We start from the raw sequence: 11396 nt of genomic DNA, 5'->3' as shown, positions 1-11396 counted from the left end.
AACCCAAAAACATATATGCATTCCAGCATTGGACAACATGTTGCGAGCCTTGAAGATGATGGTTATGTTCTTCCTCTCTGCCACACCATTCTGCCGAGGAGTATATGGGATGGTGTGGTGCCTGACAATACCTTCGTCGCTGCAATAATCATTGAAAACAGTAGAACAAAACTCCATGTCATTGTCAGTGTGAAGCAATTTAACTTTCTTTTCTGTTTTCTTCTCTACCATAACTTTCCACTTTCTAAAATTATCAAACACATCAGATTTATGTTTCAGAAAGAAAGGTCACACTTTTCTGGAGTAATCATCTATGATAGTAAGCATGTAATTTTCACCACTAAGAGAAGTCTTGCGGGAAGGTCCTCACACATCAGCATGCACATAATCTAGAATCCCTTTAGTGGTATGAACGGAAGCATTGAATTTAACTATTTTATGCTTACCAAATATGCAGTGCTCACAGAACTCAAACTTACTCAGATTGCAGCTATCTAGCAGGTCTCTCCTGTGCAATTATGCGATGCCATGTTCACTCCGATCGGTCCACGCCTACCGGCGACGGACCTCGCTCCGCTCGCCAGAAGTAAACCTCCCTTTAGTATATGAATTTGGGTCACAATATAACATGGAGAATCATCTATTGTATTTGCAGACAGTATCGCTCTGATGACACTTATAGGAAAAGTTCAGTTTCTTTACTGTCCCACGGAAGCAAATGAAGCTTCTCATGAATTAGCTAGGGCTTGTTTTACTGATAAGTTTTCTTGTAATTGGGTAGATGAACACATAGTTCCATTCTTAGCAAACTCATAGAGGACGTAACAATCAATTTATCTCGGAGCAGCAAGTTGTATAGACACTATTTTCCTTACCAGGGTACTTAAGGGGACTGTTTTTAGTGAAGCGCTTTCCTTACTTAATATATAGTGTTCAAAAAATTTGTTAGGTTTTTTTGCTCCAAAAAAGCCACAGAAAGAAAATCACGCTAACACCTAAATTTATACTCAAGAAGTTTCTACAAATTTTCTTACCCAATTATACGCCACAAACCTATATTAAGATATTTGTCTGTTCATATGTCTTAATATTAAAATAGAGAACAACACTTACACATACATAAACATATACACTACATCAAGTGCAAAAAAGATATATTTCAAGGAGGCTCGGCATTTTGTTCTTTTTTGTTTTCACATTGAAGGTGATTAGGTTGACTATCTTGTTAAGGGGAATGTCCATCAAAGGAAAAAAAACCTAATGTACCTTTTATTACAATGATGGTTTAAATTACAACAACTCATACATTTCTTCGTTAATGTACAGTGCAACAATATAATAGGAACACAATGATTATTGTTTAGAAATAATTGTGTAGTTAATATCCTAAATAAGTAATATAGAATATATATTTGTTAATACATCTGTATGATATGGAACTTAATAAATAAGTATAAAATTTTAGTATAAATAGTTTCACTTTAGCATGTCTCGGCCCAACATTTACTTTGAATGACCCAAGTGCTGATAGAGGCTCTCTGGTAGGCCACAAAGGAAGTGGTATCGGCTCTCTAGTTGACGACGGCGGTGGCTTTTAGAACGGTCAAGTACATTTCTTCGGAAGTAGCGACTGTGGAGGCATGCACTTAGTCGAGAAAGTGGATTTTACTTGGGGGTTGCTTCAGTCCCTCCAATGGTTCAATGTAGAGCCGACAATTTTGTAGCATGAGTAGGTCGAGCGTACTGCACGTGGTTTCAAATTGGAAGTGGGTAGAGTAATGATACAGATTCATTGCACTGGGCATCTACTGAAAATGTTAGTTATTTTTATTTCAATGCATCGACAAAAAATGTGTTAATTCCATCGTATTGCTAATATTTTCAATTAATGTTGTTGGCAATAATCAAAATGGATTAAATGTTTTCCTAATAATGTCCTAGTATTTAGTGTTAAGTTTTTTTTCCGAACCACAATAGCCTTGCTACTGCATATTTGTATTACAAGAAATAAAGGCTAATCTATGAAAAAACTGTCTATATGAAGCTATATATATATCCATGCTACAAATGGTGTATGCCTTGTACTTTAAAGACATCGTTGCCTAAGATGAATTAATTCATTTCTCGTTTTCCATATTGCCCATGTGACGTGGGCATTACCAACGTTAGACTACCTCCTCCGGCCCATCTAGGGGCACATGAAGATTGCCCAATAACTAAGGAGGGTCTATCTGTTGGTTCCAGCAAAAGAGACTTACCCGAAGAAGGATTCATGATGAACAAGACAAGAAGACGTTGTACAAGGAAATATTAGAATAGATCTCTTTGTAACCTAGTCAAGTCCGGATAGAACTCTTGTGACCTGGCCTGCTATATAAAGGCCAGGAGAGGGTCTGTCGAGACACAATTTACACACGTAGATTCATCGCAAGTCAAGAGCTAGAACCCTAGAATCTTAGCGTCTTGACGAGACAATCGCCATAGCCTATTGGCCATCCCATTGTAACCCAATATATTCGATAATCAAGATCAGACAAGCAGGAAGTAAGGGTTTTACCTTATCGAGGGCCCCGGACCTGGGTAAATCTCTCTCCTCGTTTGTTTGGTATCTGATGTCTCATGTCAGCCTGCAGGATTCCGTCAACCCTAAGCCCTCATGGTGGGCATTGACGGGGAGCACCCTCGACAATTGCCGTCGTTTTGTGGAAAACATGTCGGTACAAGGCACATCATCGGCTGCTCCAGTCACGTCAGGTGCGTTTATGCTGACATCACCAACAACATCATCACCAACACCTTCAGGCTCAAGGGACCCGATTCGTTGCGAATCTTTTGAGTTCACTCCATGCAACAATGTGTCGCGCCTGACTCCTTAGGAGTTACGTGGCAGCATGGACACAATGTTCGGCGGTGTCCACTTTGTCATCGACTCCAGAGGTTTCCTTCAACTTTCGGGTTCGGGTGCGCCTGGCTTGGAAAGGACTTCAACTCCACCAATAATCTTCGTTCCACCGACATCGAGGGTGGATTCTCCATACTCGTTCAGCAACAGCGACGCAAGCATCCAAAGAAATCTTGGTGGCATTGGGAGCAGGCAGGAGCGCCAGAAGAGGAGAAGGGATCCTCACTGTGAGGCAGTTGATCGTGTCGCAAGCCGCCTTTATCAGTGTGACGAGCAGGATGAAGGACGTTACAGTGAGCGATTAACCAGAAGCCGCAGCGGACATGTTCGTCTCCCTCGAGCGCCCTACCTTCCTGCCGCAGAACAACTTGTTGCTCTATGTTACTTGCATTCATATGTTGACCCAAATGACAATATCGAGAAGGCATCACATCTGCTCAAGGATTGTTGGCAGTTCCTCGATATTCAAAAGTTGTGTGAGGAGTTAAGATCTAATTCAGAAGCAATGGTACATCCGATAAAAAAGGTACAACTGCTTGTACTCAACCGCAACAACAACAGTACGTACCAGCCGACGATATCTATGTACCTGCCGAAGTTTACCCTGTCTCTCGAGGGCATGTGAACATGATTCACAAGGCTAGTTTTTCAAAGAGAGAAGCCAAGAGATTTTCGCGGGAGATGAAACTTGCAGAAGTGGCCACGGCAACTATGCCCGAATATATCGATTGGTCAGATCAAAGCATCCTGTTTAGCATGGCAGATCATCCGACAGCCGGGCCAAGGCATGGTCACACTGCCTTAGTACTCGAAGCATAGATCAGAGGATACAACATGAGAAAGGTGCTTATGGATGGAGGAAGCGGTTTAAACCTCCTGTTTGCGAGCACAATGAAGGCGATAGGCTTAACCGTTGATATGTTACAGGAATCCGAAACTGGTTTCCACGGCATCATCCCGACCCGACCTGCATATCCTGTTGGCAAGATCTCGTTGGACGTCGTCTTTGGTACACCCAACAACTTTAGGAAGGAGAGACTCGAGTTCGAGGTAGTAGATTGGGAATCACAATACCATGCCATCCTCGGTCGACCGGCATTTGCCAAGTTTATGGCAGTTCCTCATTATGCGTACTTGAAGCTCAAGATGCCAGGCAAGAACGGGACTACAATAACTGTGCATGAAAGTTTTTCTCATTCCTATAACTGTGATAAGGATTTTCAGACGATCACCTCCAAATTTGGAGTCAGGAAGAGCTCAATGCACTGGACGTACTAACCAATCATACACAACCACCTACCGATAATCGGAACACAAAGTCCGACGAGTTTGACTACACCAAAGAAGCAAATAAGCATCAAGTGCATCCCTCTGACCCGAAGAAAACGATCAACGCATCGGCGGATCTCGCTGTCGCATAAGAAGGCGCGTTCATCGAGTTTCTCCATGAGCGCTGGGAAATATTTGCATGGGAGCCATCCGACATGTCAGGTATTCCCAAGGAACTCGCTGAGCACGCCCTCAATGTTGACCCCAAAACCAAACCTGTACAGCAGACACTACGTCGTTTTCCGGAACCAAAAAGAAAAACCATTGGAGAAGAAGTTAATCGGCTCCGCAAAGCCGGGTTTATTCGGGAGCTCAAGGAGGCCAAGTGGGTAGCCAACCCATTCATGGTGCCGAAGAAAGATACGACAACTCTTCATATGTGCATCGACTTCACGAGCATCAATAAACATTGCCCGAAGGATCATTTCATGTTGCCTCGCATCAATCAAATTGTCGATTCTACGGCAGGCTGCGATCGCCTCTCCTTTCTGGACGCTTACTCAGGATATAATCAGATCAAGATCAAAGAAGAAGATCCGAGTTAACAGTTTTTTTTACACCGCATGGTGTTTACTGTTACAATGTCATGACTTTTGGATTAAAACACACGGGTGCAACCTATCAAAGGTGTATGCAAGACTGCCTCGGGGAGCAGATTGGTCGAAATATCGAATTTTATATCGACGACATAATCTTCAAGACCCAAAATGCCGCCACGTTAATCGACGACTTGCGTGAGACTTTTGACAACCTCGATCGCTACAAAATCAAGCTGAACCCGAAGAAATGCATTTTTGGAGTACCAGGAGGCCAAGTACTCGGGTACTTTATTTCAGCTAGAGGAATAGAAGAAAATCCCTTGAAAATCAAGGCTGTCCTTTATATGGAGCCGCCAAGGAATTTGCAACGGGTGTAGCAGCTAGCAGGACGCGTAGCAGCTCTCAGCAGATTCATTGTAAAGTTGGGAGAAAGACGCTGCCCTTCTATCAGTTAATGAAGAAATCAGAAAAGTTCGAGCGGATTGCAGAAGCACGGGAAGCTTTCGACAACCTATAGAAAGTCCTCTCGACTTATTCGTTCCTCGTTACTCCACATGGTAGGGAGCCGATGCTACTCTATATCGCTGCAACTAGTCAAGTTATCAGCATTGTGCTGGTAGTCGAGCGTGCGGAAGCAGGAAAAGTTCATGGCGTGTAGCGCCCCGTTTACTACCTCAGTAAAGTACTCTCACCAGCAAAGCAGTGGTATCCGCACTACCAGAAGTTGGCATATGCCATATGGAGGACATCACGGAAATTGCAACATTACTTCGCTGAGCATCCGATAGTCATTCTCACTGAAGCTCCATTGAAGAATATACTCACCAATCTAGATGACACAGGCCGAGTATCTCAATGTGCCATCGAGTTAGCGCCATATGATATCTCCTATGTAAATCGAATGGCCATCAAGTCTTAGATCCTCCCTGATTTCTCTGTCGATTGGATTCAGTCACAAATTCTGGCTGCACCCGATATGTTGGGTTCATGGACAATGTACTTCGATGGCTCGACGTGAAACATGGGCGCAGGTGCATGAGTAGTGCTAGTTTCTCCGCACGGTGACAAGATGAGATACGTGTAAGGATGAACTTCGCGTTACCAACAAACAATGAAGCAGAATACGAGGCACTACTGCACCTCATGCGTATGGCCAAAACATGTGACCCTACCCGTTTGGATATTTACGGAGATTCAAACCTCTTGGTCCAACAGTCGATGAATTTGTGCGATGCTACCAGCGATAACATGATTTCTTGCCGACAAATGTACCAGTCGATGGAAGCCAAATTAGAAGGATGTGAGTTAAAACATATCGGCGGAGCCAGCAACGAAGAAGCAGATGCCTTGGCGAACATTGCTCCACATGCTCCACAATTCCAGATGGAATTTTCTATGAACAAATTAATCAGCGGTCTATCAAAGTCAAGTCTTCGGCACCCCTAGAAAAGTCGACCACTGACTCGGGGGTTGCGCTTCAAGACGTTGCGGAAAAAATTGTTGTTGGACCTGAACAACAAGTTCTGCTCCTTGAGCCTATATGGACAAAGCCTCTACTGGCATATTTACTTCGACAGGAGTTGCCAGACGATCCAGCAGAGGCTAGGCGCACTGTGTGTCGCTCTAAAGCATTCACTATAGTAGTTGGCGAACTTTATAAAAGAAGTATCTCTGGCATCTTCCAGTGGAGCATCGCCATCAACGATGCATAGGCTCTGTTGCGAGAGATACACGAAGGCACGTGTGGTCATCATGCAAGTAGTCGAGCACTTGTGGCTAAAGCTTTCAGAGCTGGGTTTTACTGGCCAACAGCAGCAGCCGATACAAGAGACCTGGGCCGGAAGTGCGACCATTGCCAACGCTTTGCATCAAAACCACACACACCTGCCACAGATCTTATGACAATACCTTTGGCATGCCCTTTGCCCAGTGGGGACTTGACCAGGTTGGACCAATGCCGAAGTCATCACCAGGTGGCCATACTTATTTGTTGGTAGCCGCCGAAAAATTCACAAAGTGGATCGAAGCCATACCAGTAACCAATCAAACAACTACAATGGCTATCAAATTCTTCAAAGGGATTACCTTGCCGCTTTGGTGTAGCTCACAGCATCATCACAGACAGTGGAACCAACTTTGCGTCCAAGGAATTTCATGAATTTTGTGAAGATAATGGCATCAAGCTCAGTTTTGCTTCGGTTTCGCATCCCCAAACCAGTGGGAAGGTAGAAAGGATCAATGGTTTAATCTGCGACGGTATTAGAAAACGTCTCATGAAAGCAGCTGGGACTTGGGTCGAAGAATTACCATCGGTACTTTGGATCATGTGGACTACTCCGACTAGATCGACGCGGTATACTCCCTTTTTCCTTGTGCACGGAGCCGAAGCTGTTCTACCTGCCGACGTTCGCTTCGAAGCACCGCGGGTCGTCGCACATAATGAGAAAGCCTATGTTCAAGCATTACAGCATGTTGTGGACCTTGTTGAAGAAGCTCGAGATATTGCTTTGGCAAGAACAGCAGTATATCATCAGGCGATACGAAATTATCACAGTCGAAGGGTGCGTACTCGAAGCTTTGACGTAGGTGACCTAGTACTATGATTAAAGCAGAAGGGACATCTGAAGCTTGAAACTCCATGGGAAGGACCATACATCGTTACTGAAGTCATTCCAGGAGGAGCTTATCGCATCAAGAATACTACAACAGGACAAGTGGAAGGCAACCCATGGAACGTTGCACAATTACGATGTTTTTATACTTAGGCCTCGACTGTTTACCTTCCTTTTATTTTACAATAAGGCTTCTTAGCCAAACATCGGAATAATATATACCCCAGTTGCATGTTATGAATAACAATTTATGGTTCAGTCTATATAATTATTATTCTACTCGAACAAAATATTTGGGAGCTTTTCGGAATTATCGGCTACTATTACTCCCACCGGGAGGTCTGGTTATCGGCATATTGCATCTTACTCGGCAATACTCGGGGGTTGCAAGGTCTATTACGGTTTTCGCCAGGAGCCCTTAGGGAACATGCGAGTGCTATAATTGACGGAAATCTTTATCGGTTACAATTACTTTCATCGGGTGCTCTAGTTATCAACATATTCCGGCCTACCCGGCAATACTCGGGGGTTGCAAGATTCATTACGATTTTCGTCGAGAGGCTCAGCGGACATGCGAGTGCTACAATTTACGGACATGTTCATACAAAAATACTTCCACCAAGTCTCAGGGAACATACGAGTGCTGCAATTGGTGGAAAAACAATGCAAATATGAAAGGCTCACGCCGGTGCACCGCGTTACAAAGCCGAATAAGCGCACGGTTCCCTCGTTTACTCGGGGGCTGTCGCCATTACTAATATACGCACGACCCGACAAATATATTTGCGATTACTACAGGGTCGTCAAATGATCAAACTAACCTGATCCCTCAGTTGCCTTCGACAAACAAAAATCTTCGGATGGGCTTACGATCCCTTCAAATATAAATTACATACTCGATACGACATTATAAAAAGGACACCAATGGCATGGGATGTTAAAAAAGAACATCATCAGTGTAATACAAGGTTCTCTTCAAGATAGGAGAGTGATTCAATTACAGTAATTACAGAAGCACACTATGTGGAGGGATACTCAATTTTTTTTGTCATGATGAGGTCCCTTGACCCGCCTGATTCTTAAAGTTTCTTTCGGTACCTGCCTCCATCCTGGAGATAACAATATGAGCAGGATGCCTAGCTACGGGGTAGTACCAATCAAGTTTTACATTGGCATTAGCTATGGACTCTAAATCCATGGTCGGATGACAAGCTAGTATAGAAGCAAACGTCAGTTTAGCTCCAACAAGAAGCTCTTTGCTTACCAAGGATTGAATTCTGGTGGGGTTATTGAAACGAGTCATCAAAGCTGACACAGTCTTGGGAGTTGGATCAAGAGGGAACATGGTCTTCCACACCATGGTCAGATGAGAATGGTACTTATCAAAGTAATAGTGTACCTTTTCCACCTGATACTCTAACTTTGCCACAATTACGGCTTTCGATCTATTCGACCATAATGAGCACTTCGGGTGTGACATGTCAATCATTGCCGCAATATTCACGTGGACTCGCGTGTTTTCCTATGATTCATTGAAAGCAACGACTATCGAAGGAACGGCAAATCAGCAGAAAGTTTCTTCTAAAGAAAAATATAAGGAAATAAAAGGTGTTGGTTGCTTACAACTTAAGCTCTCAGTAGCTACACGCAGACGATCCAGAGCATGCTGTTCTATTGTCATGGCAAGCTCGCTCTTCTTTTTCACCAATGCAGCCATATCATGGAGCCCAACCATGTCTTTCTCCAATTGAGATATTTGATTGCGCAGTCGACACACAAGTTAAGATTCATCGATAGTTGCAGAGTTCAAAGAACTTTTGACACGGGAAGAAGTCGAAGGCATCTGCAACAAGTTGTTTAATATGCATACTCAGAAAACCAACAAGGAGAAATTATCGAATTCAGGAAACTCCCATCGGGAGCAATCAAAAGCTTTTCATTCAAAGAAAGGCTATGTTAAAAGTCGAAGTGATGGTAACAGAGCCAGCATAATTTGTTACAGAACAAAAGGACGAGTCAAATGCGTTCAAAGATACAACTAAGCAAATTAATAGAATCAACGAGCTTGGAGTAGTCTCGGATGCAGATTTCCTCTTCTCATCGTCAACTAGCTTGAGGAGCTGGCTTGTGCATATACGTGCTGATTCATTGAAGGGGCCAAGGATTGTCAGGAGAACCATCCGCGTCTGTTGGTAACGCTTTGGATAGGTTCTCCAATTCAGATTTGAGACCATGCCCCGTCAAGAGGTGAAAAGCAAGAACCGCTCCATAGAGGCGAGAGTGACGCTTCAATACTTCAATGGCGCTGCTGGAGTCGACGAAGAAGGTGTTTGCAAGTTCTCAAAGAGTTTTGTTCTGGTCCAGCTTGCGGAACATCAGTGAGAACAGCTTCGACAAAGATCCCTTGGCCTTCTTCAGAAGCTCTTGGAACTGATCACTGGATTCTACGGCAAAGAAAAGGGAATCCGACATGGAATCCACCCTGAGCTTGTTGGTACGGTCAACAAGCATGTCGGTAGTACCTAAAAATATTACGGAAAGTAGTTCATTACAACGACAAAATACCGCAAGGAAAAAGGAAGTAAGCGAGGCGAAGAAGTCTTACCTAGCAAGCTCTCGATGGATTTGCGAAGAGCACCCTCTTTCTTGTCCGCTTGAGCATTAGCTTTAAGCTTCGACTCCTCCCCCTCCTTCATCTTGTTCTTTAGCTTCTTTAGTTCCTCCTTCAGGATCGTATTTTCTTTCCGGGCTTCGGCTGCCAACCTATTTGCTTCCTGCAATTGGTTAGAAGAAGACTTGGCAGGTTCGCGGAATTGAGCGTTCTCTACCTCCAAGCGAACAAATTGATCAGCAAAGTCCACCACAATATCAACTGCGGCATGAATTGGTTGCGATGAAGGAATCAAAGAATTATGTCTTAATATACTACAAGCACGTCATAACCTATACTTGGCTTCGACCAGCCAAATATCGGCTCGAGGGCTGCTAGGCACGGGCTACTATCCAAAACACTTACATGATCTTTCGACGGTGGAGGAATGGAAGCACTTGTTGAAGGAGCAACCGAGGAAGCTTTGACCTTGGCCACGACTTTCCTTGGAGGGAGAGGAGCGGCAACCTCATCTTCGGGAGATAGGGCACCGACTGCTTCGTCGATGCAGGATTGTCAGAGCTAATCTCCGTCTTCTTCAAAGGAAGAACGTCTTTGTCTTCATCAGAACTGTTCGAAGAAAACATAGACTATGAAGAGGAGAAGATTAGTAGAAAGCATTACGGAAGAAGCATAAGGGAAGAAAAAACTTACGAAATTGATAGCAAGTCATCTTCGTCAGCAAAGAAACCTGATGATCTCTTTGGAGCTGGGGGAGCTGAAGCTTGACGAGAAGGTGCACGAGGAGGACTTACATTAGCATCATCGTCGTTGCGTCCGCTAGGACTCGACTCCGTTGTTTCCATTAAATCTTCATCGAATCTCCTGCGATGCTTGGAAGCGAGAAGTGCGTCATCCTCGGAAGCTGCATCACCTGAAGCATCAGTGTCTTCAATCACATCGGGATTGTCTTCGGTCTCTTCAGACGCATCATCATCTTCGGGAGCTGCTCCACTTTCGGGTGTTGGAGGATAGCATTGTGCAAGGGTAGAAGGCTTTCGAAGACAAAGGAAAAGTATAAGTTTCAAATGAGAAGGATAAAATTGATTGCAAAACAAATATGTAATTACCTCAGGAGGGAGATGACGAAGGCCGTTAGGAGATTGAGCCAAAGTCATGGCTATGGTATCCTTCTGGCTGAAGCAAGTTAAGCGTCTCACTTCGTCCCGAAACTCACTATCTGTAAAATCAGCTGAGATGATCCACGTCTTATCGTTGGGGCCAGTGTACATCCAAAATTGATGGCTCCTTGACATCACTGGCTGCACCCGACGCTTCAAAAACAAGGCAACGACTTCGGTTTCGCACATTGTTTGACCTCCTGCACTCTTCAGATCTAAGATCTTTTCGCATGCTTGGTCGGC

The sequence above is a fragment of the Lolium rigidum genome, chromosome 7, assembly GCF_022539505.1.
Source record: "Lolium rigidum isolate FL_2022 chromosome 7, APGP_CSIRO_Lrig_0.1, whole genome shotgun sequence".
NCBI lineage: Eukaryota > Viridiplantae > Streptophyta > Magnoliopsida > Poales > Poaceae > Lolium > Lolium rigidum.
The sequence above is the reverse complement of the archived record's forward strand: the minus strand, read 5'-3'. Positions refer to the sequence as shown.